Source organism: Monodelphis domestica, chromosome 5 (assembly GCF_027887165.1).
Source record: "Monodelphis domestica isolate mMonDom1 chromosome 5, mMonDom1.pri, whole genome shotgun sequence".
Taxonomy (NCBI): Eukaryota; Metazoa; Chordata; class Mammalia; order Didelphimorphia; family Didelphidae; genus Monodelphis; species Monodelphis domestica.
Genome location: NC_077231.1, coordinates 212,593,094 through 212,615,174, shown reverse-complemented (window position 1 = coordinate 212,615,174; position 22,081 = coordinate 212,593,094). Strand labels below are relative to the sequence as shown.

General features: G+C 39.1%; 1 pseudogene; it reads right to left on the bottom strand.

The window, feature by feature from the left end:
* Positions 1-12,346: 12,346 nt before the first annotated feature.
* On the bottom strand, positions 12,347-15,401 carry LOC100619279 (ribonucleoside-diphosphate reductase subunit M2-like; annotated as a pseudogene).
* Positions 15,402-22,081: the final 6,680 nt, after the last annotated feature.

Sequence of the window (22,081 nt, the reverse complement as noted above, 5' to 3'; positions counted from 1 at the left end):
TCTGTAAAGGTTAAATTTAATGGGTGGACTTAAATTATATGAAATAACCTGGTCATCTAAATTATTATATCTCAAGTCAGAAGTTTATTTATCAAAATAGAGGAGAAACAATAAAGTAGAAAAATATGAAAGAGGTCAGAGAAAATACCTATATTAGTCCTCAACCAGGAGAACTGGTAGTGAGTAACCAACCCCATGGCCTGCTTCAAGATGGAAGCTAGTAATTCTATCAAACATTCAAAGAACAACTAATCCCAATATTAAACAAACTATTTGACAGAATAGGCCAAGAAGGAGTTCTACCAAATTCATTCTACGACACAAACATGGTACTGATCCCAAAGCCAGGCAGGTCAAAAACAGAGAAAGAAAACTATAGACCAATCTTCCAAATGAATATAGATGCAAAAATCTTAAATAGGATACTAGCAAACAGGCTCCAGCAAGTCATCACAAGGGTCATCCACTATGACCAGGCAGGATTCATACCAGGAATGCAAGGATGGTTCAATATTAGGAAAACCATCCACATAATTGACCATATTAACAAGCAAACTGACAAAAATCACATGATTATCTCAATAAATGCAGAAAAAGCCTTTGATAAAATACAACACCCATTCCTATTGAAAACACTAGAAAGTATAGGAATAGAAGGGCCTTTCAAAAAAATAATAAACAGTATATATCTAAAACCATCAGCAAACATCATCTGCAATGGGGATAAACTAGAAGCCTTTCCAATAAGATCAGGAGTAAAACAAGGATGCCCATTATCACCTCTATTATTTAACATTGTACTAGAAACACTAGCAGTAGCAATTAGAGAAGAAAAAGAAATTGAAGGTATTAAAATTGGCAATGAGGAGACCAAGTTATCACTCTTTGCAGATGATATGATGGCTTACTTAAGGAATCTTAGAGAATCAACCAAAAAGTTACTCAAAATAATCAACAACTTTAGCAAAGTTGCAGGATACAAAATAAATCCGCATAAGTCATCAGCATTTCTATATATCTCTAACCCACTTCAGCAGCAAGAATTAGAAAGTGAAATACCATTTAAAATCACCCTAGACAATATAAAATACTTAGGAATCTATCTGCCGATATAAACACAGGAACTATATGAACACAACTACAAAACGCTTTCCACACAGCTAAAACTAGATCTAAACAATTGGAAAAACATTGATTGCTCATGGGTGGGATGAGCTAACATAATAAAAATGATAATCCTACCCAAATTAATTTACTTATTTAGTGCCATACCCATTGAACTACCAAAAAACTTTTTTACTGAATTAGAAAAAACCATAACTAAGTTCATTTGGAAGAACAAAAAATCAAGGATATCCAGGGAAATCATGAGAAAAAAAATGCAAAGGAAGGAGGACTTGCAGTCCCAGATCTCAAACTATACTATAAAGCAGTGGTTATCAAAACAATTTGGTACTGGCTAAGAGACAGAAAGGAGGATCAGTGGAATAGACTTGATGTAAATGATCTCAGCAAGACAGTTTATGACAAACCCAAAGACCCCAGCTTTTTGGACAAAAATCCATTATTTGATAAAAAACTGCTGGGAAAATTGGAAGGCAGTGTGGGAGAGATTAGGCTTGGATCAACACCTCATACCCTACACGAAGATAAATTCAGAATGGGTGAATGACTTGAACATAAAGAAGGAAACTATAAGTAAATTAGGTGAACACAGAATAGTATACATGTCAGACCTTTGGGAAGGGAAAGATTTTAAAACCAAGCAAGACTTAGAAAGAGTCACAAAATGTAAAATAAATTATTTTGACTACATCAAATTAAAAAGGTTTTGTACAAACAAAACCAATGTAACTAAAATCAGAAGGAAAGCAACAAATTGGGAAGCAATCTTCATAAAAACCTCTGACAAAGGTTTAATTACTCAAATTTACAAAGAGCTAAATCAATTGTACAAAAAATCAAACCATTCTCCAATTGATAAATGGGCAAGGGACATGAACAGGCAGTTCTCAGCCAAAGAAATCAAAATAAGCACATGAAAAAGTGTTCTAAATCTCTTATAATCAGAGAGATGCAAATCAAAACAACTCTGAGGTATCACCTCACACCTAGCAAATTGACTAACATAACAGCTATGGAAAGTAATGAATGCTAGAGGGGATGTGGCAAAGTAGGGGCACTGATTCATTGATGGTGGAGTTGTGAATTGATCCAACCATTCTGGAGGGCAGTTTGGAACTATGCCCAAAGGGCGATAAAAGACTGTCTGCCCTTTGATTCAGCCATAGCACTGCTGGGCTTGTACCCCAAAGAGATAATAAGGAAAAAGACGTGTACAAGAATATTCATAGCTGTACTCTTTATGGTGGCCAAAAATTGGAAAATGAGGGGATGCCCTTCAATTGGGGAATGGCTGAACAAATTGTGGTATATGTTGGTGATGGAATACTATTGTGCATAATAAAGTGGGGGAATTCCATGGAGACTGGAACAACCTCCAGGAAGTGATGCAGAGTGAGAGGAGTAGAACCAGGAAATCATTATACACAGAGACTGATACACTGTGGTACAATCGAAGGTGATGGACTTCTCCATTAGGAACAATTCAATGTCCCTGAACAATCTGCAGGGATCTAAAAAACACTATCCACAAGCAGAGGATAAACTGTGGGAGTAGAAACACCGATGAAAAGCAACTGCTTGACTACAGGGGTGGAGGGGATATGACTGAGGAGAGACTCTGAATGAACACTCTAATGCAATTACCAACAACATGGAAATGGGTTTGAATCAAGAACACATGTGATACCCAGTGGAATCATGGGTGGGCTATGGGAGAGGTGGTGGGAGGGTGGGGAGAGAAGAAAAGAAAATTATCTTTGTTTCCAATGAATAATGTTTGGAAATGACCAAATAAAAATTAAAAAATAAAAAAGATGGAAGCTAGTCTTTTAGGAAGGGAGTCAGCCTTTTCACCCAACCAATTAGTTCAGGAGTCAGAGTCTAAGTTGAAGTCACAATCCAAGTGAAGTTCCCTCAAAGACTATCTCTAGGAGACACTCTTCATGAGAATCAACTTCATGAAACAGCCCCAGATGAAGGATTTCATTACTTTTATGGTGGTTTCCTATCCCTTCCCTTCTTCACAGGGGCCAATCACAGTTTCCAAATTGTCTAGCACTGCCCAGGGGCAGTGTCTTTGGGATTGACTTCTCATCTCTAAAGGTGTTACCTCTCCTCCTAGGATTCACATATTTCTGAGTTGTTACCCAGTTTAGCACATGGGTTGCAGACCTCCCCCAACTTAAGGTTAAGTAGGGGTGTCTTCCTTTTGGAGATGTAAACTCCTGTAGTAAGAGTTTGTGGGCTTTCTTTACTTTAGGGTTAAATATGGGTGTATTTGCTTTTGTTGATTAATTCAAAAGTAGACAAAGGAGAGTTAATCTTGTCCTCACAATCTAGTGAGGTACTAAGTAGGGGTACTTAAGTTATTTATTATTAACCAAAGTTGTAACTCCAACTAAGCAAAGAGAATAAAGGATTCCCTTTCATAAGTGTAAACTCAAAGAGAACAAAGAATTCCCTTTTACACCTCTTAGCTCAGATCAAGAGAGGCTTTTCCTATTCTAGTTGAGTAAATGTAATCTACTCCTAGACTTCCTTCCACTCAGATATCTACCTGGGAAAGAAGCATTAATTTTGTTAATTTTATAAACAAAGATAGAACAGGAATCCTTACTTGTTTATCCTATAAACAAAACCATCCAGAACTGAGCCTTCTCCCTTCTGCCCTTGCTATTCCTCTCATCAAATTCTGGGATGATCTAGTATTCAATAAGGGAAACTAAGCCAGTGAAAACCTGATTGATATAGCTTATGTTTTTCTAGTCACTGATTGCTACAGGAAACTGGGTTTCATAAACCACTGGACATTCTTAAGTGCCAGAGAGGGGGGGTTCAACTGCATTTGAAAGCCACTTCCTCTAGCTGTTTTGAAGCTATGGGTATCTGCCCCCCTGAGGACTAGTCCTATCCCTCCCAATAATGAAGTAATTGAGAGGACTCTTAACTTCACCTCCACATAAAAATAGTCACTAATTGGGAGTTCAGGAAAGGTCCAAATGATATACTGTGAGGACACTCAGAAGGAAGATGCCTCTAGGTATAAAAGATGCTATTTGCCTTTACTTAAGAGTTTTTGGTGCAAAGCCATTGCTCTATCCTTTGTTAATAGGTTGCATGTCTCTATTAATAAATGATGTCCATCTCAGAGATTTGCCCCAGTCTGCTTTTTATTAAATTCTAGGTGCTACAAGTCTCTGATAGTTGAGCTTTCACTTGTCTTCCCCAGAACCAAACCTTTTCATCAGTTGCTATCTCCAATATTTGTCACCTAGACTATGATCATCATTTTCATTCCTCCATTGGAATCCCAGAATCTACTCTTGGGAAGCCAGATTTAATCTCACCTTTATCCCTAATCTGGCATCCATATCATTTCTCAACTCTTTCCAAATGGAAATGTAACCTTCAATCCAATCTTTTCTGCTTCCCTTTTTGTGTGTCTTCTTCCATTAGAATATAAGCTCTTGGGGCATCTGGGTAGCTCATTGGATTGAGAGGCAGGTCTAGAGAGGGGAGGTCCTGGGTTCAAATCTGGCCTCAGACACTGCCTAGCTGTGTGACCCTGGGCAAGTCACTTAACTCTCATTGCCTAGCCCTTACCACTCTTATGCCTTGGAACCAGTACATAGTATTAATTCTAAGGTAGATGGTAAGGGTTTTAAAAAAAAAGGAACATAAGCTCTTTGAGGGCAGGTACTTTCTTTCATATATTTTGTCCTATTTCCAATATGTAGCACAGTATTATCACATAGTAAACACTTAATAAATTAATAAATTCTCTCCTTCATCTATCTATTAATCAATGATAAGACACAAATTCTTCTGCTTGACATATTAAAACCTTATAGTATGATCTAGCCAATCTTTCCAGACAAATGCATTTCACATTATCCCCTTTGTATATTCTATGTTTCAGATAAACTGGCCTACTTAGTCTTCCCTAAAACTGTCATTTCATCTTCCACCTCTGAATCTTTACAGAGCTTAGCCTTTATACTTAGTAATCACACATATCTCATGTTCAACTCTTAAAATCATTCAAGGCTATTTTCTTAGGTGCAATCTCCTGCAGAAAGTCTTTCCTGATAGCTCTTAATAATACTTTTCATGTTCACATTCTATCCTATTGCTCTCAGTCATTTGTAATTTCTCTCTTCCTCTCAGGAAAATGCAAGCTAATTGAGGGAAGGAATTATTTTGAGTGCAAGATTTTAAAGGATTTCACTGATATGGGGGTGTGATTTCCTTTCTGTAGCCAAAATAAGAACATGATCCATGACTCCACAAAAAATACAAACTACCCTGAATAAATGTAAACAGTAAAAGAAGCTACAACTATCTGAATGGAAAAATTGCATGTGACCCTGGCCAAATCTGGCATTGTGCCTTCTTTATTCTTCTATATAATATCTGAACTGGTTTGGGGTTGGTGGGGCAGATTGGCTTTTGTGAATACACTTCTTTAATTAATATAATTAAGTTCAATAAAAACCTATTAATAACCAGGTTAGCGTGAGTCCTTCTTTCTTTGTTATCTCAGTATGCTCTGGAGGGTATACCACCCTACAATGGGCATAATCAGTGCAGAACAGATCTGCCTTCTGTTAGATTTAAAATAGTTTTGAGCGTTAAATAGTTGTAGATAAGAGAGTGGGAGCCATAAAATGTAATAATTAAAATGTTTGGGAGCAAGGGAAATATATAACAATTATGACCGCTGAAATATGTTTTCTACTGTGTCTTTGTTTTATATAAATATAAGATGGTCGCCAGGGAATATATTCCCAATTTATGAATATGCCCAAGCCAATTGGGTTTTATAGAGAAATTTAATTTATAATACACTGATTAATCAATAGAAAAAGAGAGAAGGTAAGAAAGGAATAAGAATGAAGGGCCTCAAGCCAATAAGGCCTAGACCTCAGTCCTAAGAGATAAATCAGTCAGTTGGTTTTATCACTCACCCAGGATCTCTCTAGGTAAGGCTTCTCATGCCAACCTCAGGCTCCACCTTCAAGAGAGCCTTCTTTCAAGAAATGTTTCCAGAGAATTCTCCTCCTGACTCCTCCTGAGTTCTCCTTCCACAGCCTCCTTCAAGACCTCTCCAGGACTCTCCCTCCAGGACCTCTCTCCTCTCAGATCTCCTTCAGAGCATCCCTCCTCTCCAGTCCCCCTACCCCACTATCTTTAAGCAAACAACCTAAGTTCCCTCCCCTCAGTTCTCACATCTACCAATCACTGTCAATGTCTCTCCTGTGCCAATGGTGGCTCTAGCTTAACCCAGGACCGCCCAGAGGTCTGTCCCCTTTGCACATGTATGGCGAAAGTCATATTCTCAAATAATTAAATCTTGATCTTTGCTGCAGCCCTTCCTAAATCCTGTTACTCTGAGTAGGGTGGAGATTGTAAGTTCCAAGACCTGGTTCTGCCATTCCAAGTATCTCTATTGTATCAAGTCTAAAATCAATCATGACTCAAAGAACTTCCTGTTCTATGCTTAAGCATAGGTCAAAGCCCTTTCCATTGTTTAGCAAAAGGTTTCTGTCCTAAAGTAGTCTTAAGTAGGGAGGAGAAGGATCCTCCCATGCCAAGGAGTTTCATATTCCAATAGAGTTCTTACTATCAGTAGGAAATTTTTTCAAGTATGAAATTTCCCAATGGGGAAATTTCCAACATTCATAAAACTAAGAAATTTTAAGGTTTACACTTCTTACATTTAGCATAGTTGGCAGAGTGGTCTGCCCCCTACAAATCTTGAATCCTCATAACTTTGAGGACTAGAGGTTTGGCAGTCAAAAGCAGGGATGGCTGACAGTTGTTTTTTTTTTCTCTAGGTGAAGACTCCATCCTCTCCATCACCATCACCTGTAAGGCATGTACAGTATTCAAACAATGTTTTCCTTGCACCAGAAGGGTTAGAAGGCTCAGACACTCCCTAACTGTGTGACCCTGGACAAGTCATTTGACCCCTATTGCCTAGCCCTTAACACTCTTATATTATAAATAAAATCCTTGGTGACCTAAATTAATTATACATTTAGTCTCAGCCATAATTTCACCCTTTACACTTGAAACAAAAACACAGCATTGATTCCAAGACAGAAGGTAAGGGTTTAAAAAAAAAAAAGAAGGGCTAGAAGGTAAGCATTTCATCAGTAGCACAGATCTTCCTTTTCCATATTTTACTTGATTTTGTCTCAAAGGTTTATAAACTCTATTAAGTCCAGGAGTGTGTGTGTGTGTGTGTGTGAGAGAGAGAGACAGAGAGTGATTATTTTTTCTGTGCTAATTGGCTTGTGGGTTTATATATAAAAATTAGCACTTGTCTATGGGTAGTTATCATTTCAGTATGGGTCCATTGTATTTGGGATTTCCAAATGGAGTCAATATCTGCTCTTCTTCTCATTATGCTTCCTTCTCACTGAAACAGTTATATCTGCTTCTACAAAGATCTAAACTTTTCCCCAAATCTCTACTTATACTAAACAAAAATTTAGTAGCAACCATATTTTCTCAACTATAAAAGAGGGGAAGAATAAAAACAAGAATAATAAAAGCATGGAAAGTGCCGGAAGGAAAAGTTCATTTCCATAGAAATAACCTGGCAACTAACTCTACTGGCTACCAAGCCAGAATAGGCTTCTTCTATTGAGCTGAGCATTCTTTCAAAGGGAGAAGAAATCGCCCAACTTAATGGAGAAACCAGCTTTGAATAAATTCTTCTTTAACAGACAAGAGAAGGGAAAGAATCCTTGGGTTACTCAGCAATCACATCTTTAGTTCTTGCCTGGGGGTTGGAGGAAGGAGAGAACATTTTTCTTCTCTGTCTAATCCCTTTGACTACAATGCATGGAAGGTGTTGGAGAGAAGGGTGAGGGATATAGCACCCAGACATCACCCACTCTACCCTGCTTGTGCTTCTTCCTCCTTAATGTAAAACAAAAATGGATATTTGTTCTAGTCCTTTTTCTATCCCAGTGACATGGGCACTGTACCCCCAGAAACCCAGGCAAACTATTATCAGGGAAACTCCCTTGCTCCCTTACATCCTCTTGACTCTGAGCCTAAAAACACCCAAAGACCCCTCTAGGGTCCTGAGATGACTATCTTCCTTTGATCATTCTCTAGATTTAAGATGGATAGAGAGATGCACCTCCTGGCTACAACTAGATCCTAACAGACATCTGTTTGTTCTCTAAAACTAAGGAATCTTTATGTCCCCAGGCAGATGATCACCCTACCTCACCAAATGCCTGGGTGGCTAACACTTTCTGTTGTAAAAAGTATAAAATCCCCAGAACTGATGTCATCTAGGGGAACAGCCTTTCTATTCATGGTGTCCTCCCAAGGAACTGCTCCCCATCTTGCTATTCCACTTAGCTATCCTCCTGGCCATTCTCAACATTACCTCCTAAATTAATAAATTTCTCTTTTTGTTTTTAAGCCAAGTTTTGGAGTCTTGCATTCTTGCAAAAGGTATCCTTCCCGAAGAACCCCAGGGGTACACATCTGCACTCCCACAACACCAGAAGCTCTAAAACACAGTTCTAGAAATCCATTCTCCAAAAACTAGTAAATTCTGAGTTTCATTGCCATAGCAGAGCTATCTAGGAAAGGGGCTTGTGAAAACAGGTTAGTTTGCTTTGTAGCCCAGTACAGGAACATGTTCTTGAACATAATAATATATGGCTGTTTCATTTGTTTGATTGTGTCAGACTCTTTGTGACCCTGTAAACCATAGCTACTGTCTGAGGAGTTTTCTTGGCAAAGATATTGGTGTGGTTTGACATTCCCTTTTTCAGTGGAGCATCTTTCATCAGAACTCTCCGCTATGAACTGTCCATCTTGGGTAACCCTACACAGCTTCATTGAGCTATGCAAGCTTCTTCACTCTGATCTAGGAGGGGAATATGTGATTAATAATGCTTATTAAATTGAATTGAACTGAGAGCACTCTTTGTTTTTGTTTCCCCAATGCTTAGCACAAGATATAGAAGTTTCATTGAATGGAATTTAGAACATCATTCTATTTATACACAGGTTTTGTTTTTGTTTTTTTCAGGATCATGACTGTTTCATAAAGTGATCATTAAGATAATCATTTATGAATTCCTTGTCCTAGTACTGTTCCATCTGTTATCCTCTGGATCATTTTGCGATCCAAGGCCATTCCTTTATTTTTAAAAAATTCATCATTGTCTTTTTCATCAATCAATCAACAAAGATTGATTAAGCCTCTACTATGTGCTGTGTTATGTTTGTTTGTTTGTTTGTTTTGACTCATGTTCATATATCAGAGTTTCTCCTCAGCTCTGGTCTTTTCACAGGAGTTCTTGGAAGGCGACTATTTCATTAAAGGTTCACTCTCCCCCCTCCCTCAGTTTTTCTGGTTAAATTATTTTTAGTTATATGTCTAAATCTTTTGACTTTTGATACATCATATGCCAAGATTTCTGATCATTTATAGTGGTGGCTAGTTGCCAAACCTTGTATGGTCCTACATCTTCTTGGTACTCTCTCTCTTTATGGCCCTTGCAGTATCTTCTCTTGGACCCAGAAGCTCAAGATTTTGGCTAGGATATTCTGTGAGTTTTCATTTTGGAGTTGCTTTATGGAGGTGACCTAGATTCTTTTTGGTTTCACTTTGTCCAAGTGACTCTTTGGTGTCTCTTTGGTAGGTCAGTCTCAAAAGCAGGTCCCGAGTTCGATCCTCAGAAGGAGGGTGTGATATACTGGGAGAGGCTACTGGAGACTAGAAGAGTCACTCAGCTTTGGCCTGGGCTTAGTCCCCATCTGAAGTGGACTGTGGATTCTCACTGAGGCTTTGACCTTTAAGCTAAGTAAACTGGGGGTCATTAAATCTTTCTAGGCTACAAGCTTGGGGGCTTCTAAATTCCATGGTGACACCTGTATAGTTGTTACATATGTTGTTTGCCTTATCAGTAAGTGGGGGAGGGAATAGAGGGAGAGAAAGAAATGAGAATTAAAAAGAAAAAATTTAAATCCCCACCTTTCCTCTTAGAATCAAAGCTGTGTATTGGTTTTAAGGCAGCAGAGCAGTAAAGGGCTAGGCAATGGTTGTTAAGTGACTTGCTCAGGATCACACAGCAAGGAAGTATCTGAATCCAAATTTGAACCCAGGACCACCTGTCTCTAAACCTGGCTCTCAATTCACTGAGCCATCTACCTGCCTCAGAATTCAAAATTAAAAAAAAATAATAATATTAAAAACAAATTATCAGTCCATATATAAAATCTACATAAGATTAGTTACCATCTTTGGTGGGATAGGAAGGGAGAGACTTCAAGACTCAAAATTCTTTTTAAAATGTTGGAAGCAATTTTTACATGTAATTGGGGGAAATGAAATTTAAAAAACAATCAAAATTTTAAAAATAAATTAAAATGCTAAAAAAACCAATAAGGAAGTAAAATAAACTTTTTTTTTTTCCTGGTAAAGAAAAAAAGTAACCTAGCTAATAAATATGTCTTTGGTTTTTCTAGAAGTCAGCATCTAAACTAAAAGTCTCCTCAGATGGAGGACATTACTCTTACCCTCTGATATTCCCCTAATCTCTTATCAAAGAAGTTAATTTTCCCTTTTAATAAGATGTTCTCCATATTGTCAAATGGATTTTCTATTTAAAAAACTTTGCTGGGGGACAACTAGGTGGCCCAGCCTAGAGATGGGAAGTCCTGGGTTCAAATGTAGCCTCAAATACTTCCTAACTGTGTGAACCTCGGCAAGTCACTGTACCCCCATTGCCTAGCCCTTACCACACAGTATTCATTCTAAGACAGAAGGTGAATTTAAAACAAACAAACAAAAAAATCATTGCTAAACAGAGAACTAGAAACAAAGTAGATGCTCATTAGTGGAGAAATGGCTAAACAAATTGTGGTACATGAATGTAATGGACTATTATGGTGCTATAAGAAACTGAATATTATGGATACAAAGAAGCCTGGAAAGATTTACATGAACTGATAAAGAGTAAAATAAGCAGAGTTAAGAAAAAAATATATACTTAATGACTATAACAATGTAAATGAAAACAATTACAAAATAAAATTAATCATGTAAAATCAGAACAAGTCTAATAAGGATGTCAAAGCAGAATCTAGAAGCCCTCAAACTTGTAGCCTAGTAAGAGTTAATGACCCCCAGTTTACTTAGCTTAAAGGTGAAAGCCCCAGGTTTGGCCTTGTCACTGGAGAGTTTCTCCCTGAGGGAAAGTCCAACTTCCCTAGCCTCAGACTAACAATAGACCTTAAAGGAGTTTAGGTGGGGAGTGTTAATCCCTTCAGGTGTTAAGTATCTCTTTTGTCCCAGTGGTTTCTCCCCTTTGGTCAAAGCCCTTTACCAAGGTGGCCCAATCCTTCCCTTTTGTGTCCATTGTAAAGCATTAGCCCCTCACTGTTATTCCTGTCTGGGACTCCTCATTTTCCTTTGTTACCATTGTAAAGTCAATCACTCATCCCTCTCATCCTCAGCCCCCAGGTCCCCCTTGAAAGGTATTTAAACTTTCCACTTTAATGGCTCCTTGGAGTCAATCTAGCATGATTGACTCTCCCAGGGAGTCAGTGACCAGAGAAACCAGAGTTTCAATTCTTGGACCTCTGCTTGGCTCCAGCTCTTTGTGGAGGCCTAATTTAGCACTGTACCCCTTTCCTTAATTAAGGAGCGATTTTCCCGAGTATTTAATAGTCCTGTGTTTTTACCCTGTCAACAAGCCCAAGGAAAACAATGCTCAGATTTAACCACTACCCAGTCAAGCACTAGATACTACCCAGAGCCAAATTCTGGGTGTCTGCAGGATGAATTCTCTTCAAAGGAGATTTTCCAAGGAAGTGAAGAACTTGGGGGCCTTATATACACTCTTGAAGAATATAGGACAGGAAGGTTCAATTGATAGACTTTACAATGAACACAAGAGAAGGAGGAGGGAGAGGATAATGCTTTACAATGGATACAAGAAAAGGATAATTTCAGCCTAGAACTGGACTACCAGGGAGGGGCCTCAGATATAATTCTAGAAACTTCTAAGACAAAAAGGTACTTAATATTTGATTATATCTACTAATTCTAAGCTGAGATCAATGAGCACCTTAAGGTTTATTCAGTCTAAGACCAGGTCAGTCTGGGACTTCCCTTAAGGAAAGTTCCCAAAGGAAAGGGGTGAACTTGGGGGATTCCATAAACACAGTTGACACTTTGCTACAAATTAATGTACTGTTTCATTAAAATGCAATTCATTCTGATCAATTTATCCATCAAAATCATGATTAGGAACTCCTGTTCTATTCTGGCAGCATTGATGATTATTCATTTTACTTTTTCCTCTGAAGGTTTGCTTACTAGTTGTTTGTTTGAACATGGAACAGATGAAGTTACAGTATAAAGTCCCCTCTTGTTTAATAAGTTCATTGGAAAAAGCTAATCTGGGAAACAAACCTCTTTTCTTGAGCCAGAATATTGATGCAAAAGAATCAAAAAAGATTCCTTTAACAGTTGCAAAGGCTATCACACATTCACCATATGTTTGCTTCTTTGTCACCAATCCAGTGTAATCCAGCTTTCTTTTTTAACACAGGGTAGTGTTTCAATGCCATTGAAGAGGAATTCCATTTCTTTTGAACCCAATGAGTGTCAATAAGGAGAATGTACATTTCAGAATGTGTTTTCTACATAATCTTAAAGCCATAGAAGCATCAGGTTTAGGTCGTCTGTATTTGTTGGCTCAACTGCTGCACCAAATTCTCATTTCCTCTGCCATTACATGCTATCCAGAAAGCCAATACATGCAATATAAAATATTTCCCCTCAAGCTTCAGAGATTCTCTATACTGAATTTCCTTATAGAAATCCCCTTCCCCAGCTGTCTAGAAAGAGACCTCTATTTTCTCTAAAATTAGCCAAATGTGGAAGTAATGAATAAGATGACAAAGTGCATAGGATTCTCCTTCAGCCTGACACTAATATGATTTAGGGAAGAGAATGGAGTTCTCTTTGTCTATGAAGTTAAGCCCCTTAAGGGTGAAAAGCAAAGCTGTGGCTGGTGGGTGACTTGGAGGGCTCCTGAGAAGTTCAGGAATGCCTTTGGTGAATGAGGCAAAGCAGGTAGAAGAGCAGTTGGATAAACTGAGGAGGAAGCAAACTGAGAGACAAGTCTGAGCTGAAAGGTCTAAAATGCTTTCATGGTTTCTTAAAATATGATATATAGTGTAATAGATAATATTGAAGGGTATATTTGATGGATAAATGATAACTAATAAATCAGGTAGTTATCTTCTTTTGCCTGCCCTCCTCCCTCTATACCTCCCTTCCTTCCCTCTTCTTCCCTTCAGCTTTCCCTTCGCCTGTTCTTCTGGTTTCTAAATCAGTCAGGGTGAGTTAATGATGTTTCAAATGAAAACGCTCTCTATCTTCTTTTATCTTAAATAAGGGTTTATTTGGGGAAGATAGGAAAATATGGAGGATGGAGGTAAGAGGGTTGGGGTTTTCCCTAATTCTATAGTTAGCCTTAGATTGGAGGATTTTGAGAGAAATGGTTGATAGGTCTAGTATTTCAGTCACTATCACCAACAGAGCAAGTCAAAGAGATATATGGACTATTGTCCTTCTTCTTCTGCCTTCAAAGTCACCAGGCCACCTCCAGCTTGATTACCCCAGGTCCCAGAGATAAACCCATCTTCTTCCTTCCCTGATTCAAAGGCAACCAGGAAATCAGTCAGGACCCTGATTCCAAGGCAACCACCATCAGCCAAGTCCCTGATTCAAAGGCCATCAGTATCAGCCAAGACCAGAATTCCTTCCCCAGTTAGTTTGGCTCCAAACTGCCTTCCTCAGTAACATTCCAAATCAGAATCTTCATTTGATTGACAGTCAGTTCATCACTCAGCCACTGCTTCTGTCCTTTTGCATGCCTTATAATTTCTCTCTTCCACACTAGGCTCCTTTTTCATGGCTTTCAGGGAGTCCAATTATGCTTAAATTAGCTCTCCTTAATCTGATTTCTAAGTCAGTTTTTTTATATGATATCATATATTTTCTTTTGTTTTTTTAAAAAAAGCCTTACCTTCCATCTTAGAATTAATACTGTATATTACTTCCAAGGCAGAGGAGCATTAAGGATTAGGCAATGGGAGTTAAGTAGTTTCCCAGAGTTACACAGCTGGGAAGTGTCTGAGGTTATACTTGAACCCAGGACCTCCCTGTTATGGGGGTTCAGATGTGTACCCCTGGGGTTCGGGAAGGATACCCTTTGCAAGAATTCAAGACTCCAAAACTTAGCTTAAAAACAAAAAGAGAAATTTATTAATTTAGAAAGTAATGTTGAGAATGGCCAGGAGGATAGCAAGGTGGACAGCATGAATGGAAAGGCTGTTCCCCCAGAGGACATCAGTTCTGGGGATTTTATACTCTTTACAACAGATGCTGTGTCATGGTGTGGAGGTGACCTAGCATTTGGTGGAGTGAGGTGGTCATCTGACTGGGGTCTGCCTGGAGGCATAAAGATTCCTTAACAAACAGATATCTTGAGATGTAGCCTGATAGGGAGGTGTAGCCTGGAGGTGCATCTCTCTGTCCATATTAAATGTAGAGATAGTCATCTCAGGACCCTAGGGGGGTCATTGGGTGTTTTTAGGCTCAGAGGCATGAGGATGGAAAGGGAGGGAGGGAGTTTCCCTGATAACAGTTCACCTGAGTTTCTGGGGTACAGTGCCCATGTCACTCCCATCTCCAGGCCTGGCTCTCAAACCACTGAACCACTTAGCTGCCCCTAATCCTCTAATTTTTCCCAGTCTTTTGGCTTTGCTTTTCATATTTCATTTCTCACAGTTATGAACTTGTTTTATTTTCATGTTAATTGGGAAAGGTTTTGTATCTCTTGAACAAAGATGTTAATTCTTTTAAGTCTTGTCTCCAAGGTTTTCATTTTTTAAACATCTAATTCTTTTCTCTGATGCTCTCATTTAGTTTTTAATATCATTTTAACCCCTAAAAACCCCCTCATATGTGTTCTAAGAATCGCTTTAAGTTTATAAATGGTTTGGATTTATTATCTTTTTATGGACTTGTATATCCTGATCATCCCTGGCACCATAATAATTCTTTATCATGAGACTCTATTAAAAATTATTTACTCTTCCAACTTTAGATCTCCTCAAGTTAGAACTTTGTATTAGGCCCAAGTTCTATACATTCCTAGGGAGAATGTCAGGGCATTGTTTGGCCCTGTTTTGTATTCTCTGGGGTCCTGCTGCTTCATTATCTGGTAAATGGTCTGTTCTTCAAGGATCTCAGGAGTGGTTCAATCTGGTAATGTGCAAACTTTCCATGCACCCTAAATGGTCTGATCAAGGGTTAAGTCTGATTGCTCCCACCTTTACCTTTGACCCTGTTTGGGGTCTGCAGAGAGATTCTAACTAGAGTTCTGATGGACTGCTATTAATATCAGCCCCTGTGAGCTAGCTGGGAGATTCTATAGGTTCAAAGTGACAGAATTTAGGCTCATCTCCCATTTTCATTTATTCTCTTCTTCCCAGCCTTGGTCTCAGTTCCTTGTCCTTGTTATTCAGCTACAGGCCCAGTTTGTGGGCTGGATCCATGACCTTGCTCCTAGGTCAGAGCACTTTAGCTGTTGTTTGTTTCTGTTCTTGTTCCTGGCCCAGGACACAGCCTTAGGCCAGATTGGAACTGGATCCCAACCAATCACCCTACTTCTTGCCATAATTCTTCCACCTCAATCCACATTGTATCAGGAATAGAGTTCCAAGGTCACAGTTCCCTAGTCCAGTCCCTTTGCCAGGAGGCTCTTTGGGGCCTTCTTTTCTGGATTGTCTCCCCTAAGCCCACAGGCTTCTTGCTCGGCTGAACCTATGGAATCTTCCAGTTGCTTCACAGGGGCTGGTGACAATGGCAATCTGCCAGAGCTCTAACCTGAGGCTGCTTGCAGTTATATCACTCAGACCCCAAAGAGGAGCAAACCTTTGTAAAGGTGGGCAGAAGAGATCTGAACTGGACAGCTATCTTTGCCAGTCTGTAAGAACCTTACATTTTTATGGGAACTCAATAATATCGTAATGTATGATACTAATAAATAAGAAAAGTATATATTGAAGAAATACAAAGAGAATAAATGCAAATAAATATAAAGTGGTTAAATAAAAGGTAGTTTTATGGGGAGGTAACTAACAGACATTCCCCCAAATCTTCTTGTCGAAAGTAATGCTTGAAGGGCATCTTGAAGAGAGAGAGGGGTTCTATGAGATGGAGATGAGAAGTAAATTCTCTGAAAATATGAAATAATTTGGATGAGAGGTCAGGAGGACCTGCCTGACCCAAGGTAGTGACTATGTGAATAAGGAGAGGGAATCTGATTCTAGAGGTTTTTTCCAGGTGGAAATGTCAAGATTGGATGATTGTGGTGAAGGGTCAAGAACACCAAAGTTAAGAACTTGGCCAACTGAAAGAACAGTGATGCCTTTGGCAGAAATAGGGAAAATAACGCAATACAAAGGAAAACAACAGAGTAACTACAGCAGTGTAAAGAAAATAGCTTTGAAAGATTTCATCAGGCTTCTGATTAATGCAGTGACCAACCAGGACTCCAGAGGATTGGCAATGAAGTATAACAGTTACCTCCTGATAGAGGAGGATTGACCTTCAGGTATGTTATGATACATGCCTTTTTTTAAAAAACATGGCACATGGAGGCAGCTGGGTAGCTCAGTGGATTGAGAGCCAGTCTTAGAGACAGGAGGTCCTAGGTTAAAATCTGGCCTCAGACACTTCCCAGCTGTGTGACCCTGGGCAAGTCACTTGACCCCCATTGCCTAGCCCTTACCACCCTTCTGCCTTGGAGCCAATACACAGTATTGACTCCAAGATGGAAGGTAAGGGTTTAAAAAAACAAAACAAAACATGGCACATGTATAGATTTCTTTTGCTTGATTATGCATTTTTTTGGCAAGGATTGTGCATTTTTTAAAAATTGGGGGTTAGGAAGGAAAGGGGAATTAGCAATTGTGTTGTCCAAAACATAAAAAAATAGTCAAGGAAACATTTTTAAGATGCACTGAAGAGAACAGAAGGAAATTCAGAAGGAAACAAATAGGACAACTTTCACATAACCTGAAGTTTTTTGGGTTGTTGTTTTTAAACCCTTGCCTTCTCTCTTAGAAATAATTCTAAGGCAGAAGGACAAGGGCCAGACAAATAGAGGTTAAATGACATGCTTGGTATCACACAAATTGGAAGTATCTGAGATCAGATTTAAATCCAAGCCCTACTGACTCCAGGCCTGGTGCTCTATCTATTGAGCCACCTAACAGCCCCTCAAATAATATGTTGGATTTATTTTTTATATGTGTGTGTGTGTGTGTGTGTGTGTGTATACACATATATATTTATTTTTTAAAAAGCAAGTTGTATATTTATCGATTTGCATCTTCACATATAATCTTCCTTTTCTATTCTACTTTGTATATGGAAATATGGGAGGTTTTGGGGGGGGGAGATCATTCATTAAAGGCATTTAAAAAAAGAAATAGGAAAGTTTGTAAAAGGGAGCAAATGGCAATGTGAAGATAATGGATTCTGTTTTGGATTTACTGAGTTTGAGATTTTTTTTGTGATATATGGATCAGTATGTCTAATAGGCAATGTAAAACTGATGTTTAGGAGAGAGACTGGGGCTTGATATACAGATCTGTGAGTCATATACATAGAGATGATCCCTAAACTCATGAGATCATATGAGGTCATATGGATACAGGGTGGAGAAAGAGAAGAGAAAGTCCAGGGAGCAGAGGGAGGAAGTGCTCCCATGGGGTGGCTGGACAGTGGGGCAAGGCATACAAAAAATGTCCTCAGGCACTGTGGAGAGGGGGACCGAGCAGCAACCCCTGTGCCTGTCCAGCATGTGTGCCAAGACCTTGCCAACAGAACCGTTCAAGGGAGTTGATATGGATGAAGAGCCAGAATAAGAGACTGGGAAGAAGCAGTTACACAGGCAGATTATCAGTCACAAAAACTTGTTGAGAGAAATTAGTTGGGTCAGATACATACAGAAGATAGGTTAGGAAGCTTGATGACTTAAGCAAATAGCACCAAATTTGGCAATTTAAAAGATTTTTGTTAACTTTGGACAGGGCAGTTTGTTGAGTGTTGAGGTCGGAAGCCAGAGCCTTTAGAATCACAAAAGGTGGAGAAGTGAGTGAAAGGGCAAGAAGGGAGGCAATGAATATAGACAGCTTTTCTAGGTTTTTGTGTGGAGATAAGATAGAACAATGGCCTTAGAGGATAGTAGGAAGGTTTCTTGTTTTTAAAGAATGGTGGAGACATATTTGAAGGCATTTTTGAAATTTGAAATTTGAAAAGAATCAAGCAAGGAAATCCTGAAGATTAGATAGAAGTCATTATTGAGAATGAAATCTGTTATTTGTCTTTCATTTTCATTTTGAAGAGGACCAGTAGCATCATGGGGTAATAGAATGACTTGTGCACAAATTGGATTTAAGTGAGGCAGAGTTGCCTCACTCTTATCCATAGTTATCCAAGTCCAGTGGTGAGATAAAAGTCAGGATGATGGGTGATGGCTTGGGAAGCAGATCTTGGCATCTTCAATGTCTGACCAGGCTCTAAGAGCCTGGGCTCTTAGAGCCCAGGTGTCTTGTCTGCCCTCCCCTCAGACACTGAATACCCCACTCCACCCCCTCTCAGAGACCCAGTGCCAAACCCTGCCCCTCCCAACCTTGCTCCCTAGCCTCCCCTTTACCCCAGACAGGGGAGGGAGGAAACACTCCCATTGGGCTATGGGGCAGAGGGGCAGGTGAGGAGAGGAACATGTGGAGAAGGGGAGGAGAGTGGTCCCAGTGCTCTGCTCCCCTCCAGCTATGTGCCACACTATGAGCTATGTTCCTCCCAAACCTAACTTCTCTCAATCCCCATCATGGGGATCACTTTCACCACAGACTCAGTAGATTGCCACCCCTGTTGTACCCTCACACAGCATGTAAGCCCTTCATCCTAGCACCTTACATCAGACAGGGGAGGGAGGAAACCCCCCCAGGCTGCTGGGCAGAGGGGGGGAAGTGAGGAATAACCTCAGACTCATGGAGAAGGGGATTGGAATAGCTCTGCCCCAAATCTCTCAGGCTTTCTAGTAACTAACTCTGCCTGGTGGCTACAGGTGTGCCCATAGAGAGGGCTCTGTGTGACCTTTTTGGCATGCGTGCCATAGGTTCTCCATCATTGTTCTAAGCAATTCATAGCATCTGCTTCAGGCACCTTCCTGGCCATTGAAACAGATTATTCTTATCCATCCATTCCACTTTGAGAAATCTTTACATGCTCGGCATAGACATCCCCTAACTCATCAAAAGTTTGTGACCTATCAGTTATCCTCAAACTGGTTTTGCCCATCTGACAAGATGGATATTACAGAAGTGTGTTTGCTGTGCCTGCTACAGTTTCTTGGGAATCACAGCTGAGGAATGGACACCAAAAATGGATAAGCATCCTTGAAAAGGGGTTGGCAGGCCCTCGCACCAGAGGTGCTAGTCCTCTCTGAACATCCCATAACTTTCATAAAACTCCTCTAGTCTATTAGAGAAGTTGGGTTGGGATAGAATCAATGGCATATATAGAGTCAAGGAGAAAGGTTATTTCATTTTCAGTGACTAAAAGAAAGGAGAGATTAAGGAATAATTTCAAGGCAGTTTGAGATGAAGAGAAGGAGCAAAGAGAAAGCTCATAGGGGATGATATCAATTTTCTCAAAAAAAATGGAGGGGGTTGTAGGAGGAGAATTTGTGGGAAGCTTGAGGAGAAAAAAGGTTTGGAAAAGCTTCTGTGGGTATTGAGGTAGAGAAACAATTAATAAAAGGATTGCATTGTTTGAGTGAAAGCCCAGTTGAAACTGGATAACACTAATTTATAATGTATTTAGTGAGTGTGGGCATATCTGATTATCCCACTCCCACAGGTAACTAGTTGCCCATGGGAATGCAAATTGCTATTTGATTAGGGTTATAAAGAAATAAAGAACTAAGAACATCAGTTTTTAATAGGGATTTCCTGGCCTGCCTCTTAGAACATATTAAGGAGCCTCTCAAGTTCAGGAATAATGGAGAGGTCAGATTAGGGTGTTCTGGACATGTTACCTATACAAACAGAGACTGAAGTAGGGACTGGACTTTTAATTTCCTTGGCCTAGAGAATTCCCTGGATTAGGAAACTCCTATTTAAATTTGTCTAACCAAAGCAAGTCAGCATCTTCTGTTCAAGTCATAGTCTTAGTGAATTTCTCAGAGTATTGAAACATTAAATTGTTTTCCCAGGTCACATGGCCAGTAGGTGTCACAGATAGGACTAGAACTCAGGTCTCCCTGATTTAAGGCTGCTTCTCTGTCCACTAAATAATGTTACAAGTAAGATCTAATTGGATTATGTGCTAAACAGCTAGTAATTATAGATAGCTTTGGTGTAATAGTATTCTAATTCCTTTTTGAAAAGCTTTAGCACTGCTCCACTTTTAATTTAATTAAATCAGTCCAAAATTACTTCCATTCATTCTTCTAAGTCAGTATTAGGAATAGGAGCTTGAAGCTGACTACTGTGGCTATTAGAATAGACAAGAAATAGTAAGAACCTGTAATATGGGTGATTGTGGTGTGAATAGTCAATTGATTAGATGTGCAAGGTAAGGAAGAAGAAAGGAGCAAAGATGAATTGGGTTTTGATCTGGAGTAAATGTTAGGATTGTGGTACAATCCATAAAAATAGAGAAGTTCAAAGGAGGAGCATATTTTTTAATGGTATTTATGCTAAATTACTATCTTGATATTTTGGCACAAACTCACTGCGGGATTCAAGAGTTGGGTTGAAAGTTGATCCAATTCATAGATCTTATCATGAATCCTTTCTTCTTTTTTGAAAAATATTTAATATCTTTTAATTGCCAAGCTCTACCTTCTCACCCTCCCACTCTACCCTGCCCTTCAATTGAGAAGACAAGAAAAGCAAAATCCATCACCAGCAGGTATAGTCTAATCAAAATAATTTTCCACATTAGTCTTGTCCTTCCAAAATTTGTCCCATTCTGCATTCTGAGTCTATTATCTCTCTTTTCTCACATGTATGCTTTCTCTGATTTCTGTTTTGCAGTTGACTTGGATAAATGGCTTTCCTTGTTTTTTTGTTATGTCTTGTTAAATTATGGAATTGGTATCTGGATAGAAGAGTTAGGTCTTTGATATAGAGGTTGGTTACTGCTTTTCCATTAAAAAATGGCAACCAGGAGTTTTAGCTTGAACTAAAAAAAAATATCTTCTAAAAATATTAAATGGAACAAATGGATTAATTCTAGCCAAATATCCCTTCTATCTGGGGAAATAATTTTCTATTCTAACTCCTGCTTCTGTTCTTGCTGGAGTTAATGTCTCCCTTGGAAAAGGGTAGGGGGAGGAGATGTATCTATTACTCCCACCCTTTGGACCACAGTACACCAGAGGCAGGTAACATATTTCATTAGTCCTATGGAATTCTTGTTGGTCATTATGCTGTTAAGAATTCAGCACAAGAATATTCCATGACATTTATATTCCACAAATTGTTCATTTGTTCACCAGTTTATAGGCATACTTTCAGATCTTCTTCTTTACTGCCTCAAAAAGAACTATAATTTTGTACATTTTTAGTTTATTTTGTTTAGGACTAATCTCTCCTCTAATTGAACTTTTCTCAAATTTCCCCTCCTTCCTTCTCCTCTTCCCTCTTATTTCCCTGTTGAGTGAAATGTATCTCTGTATCTAATTGTGTATATGTATATTCTTTCTTTTGACAAGTTCAGATGAGAGTGAGGTTCAAGTTATCAGCTACACCCTCCTACTACTTTTCTTCCTTGTTTGTATAAATATTTATTTATGCATCTTGGTTACATAAAATA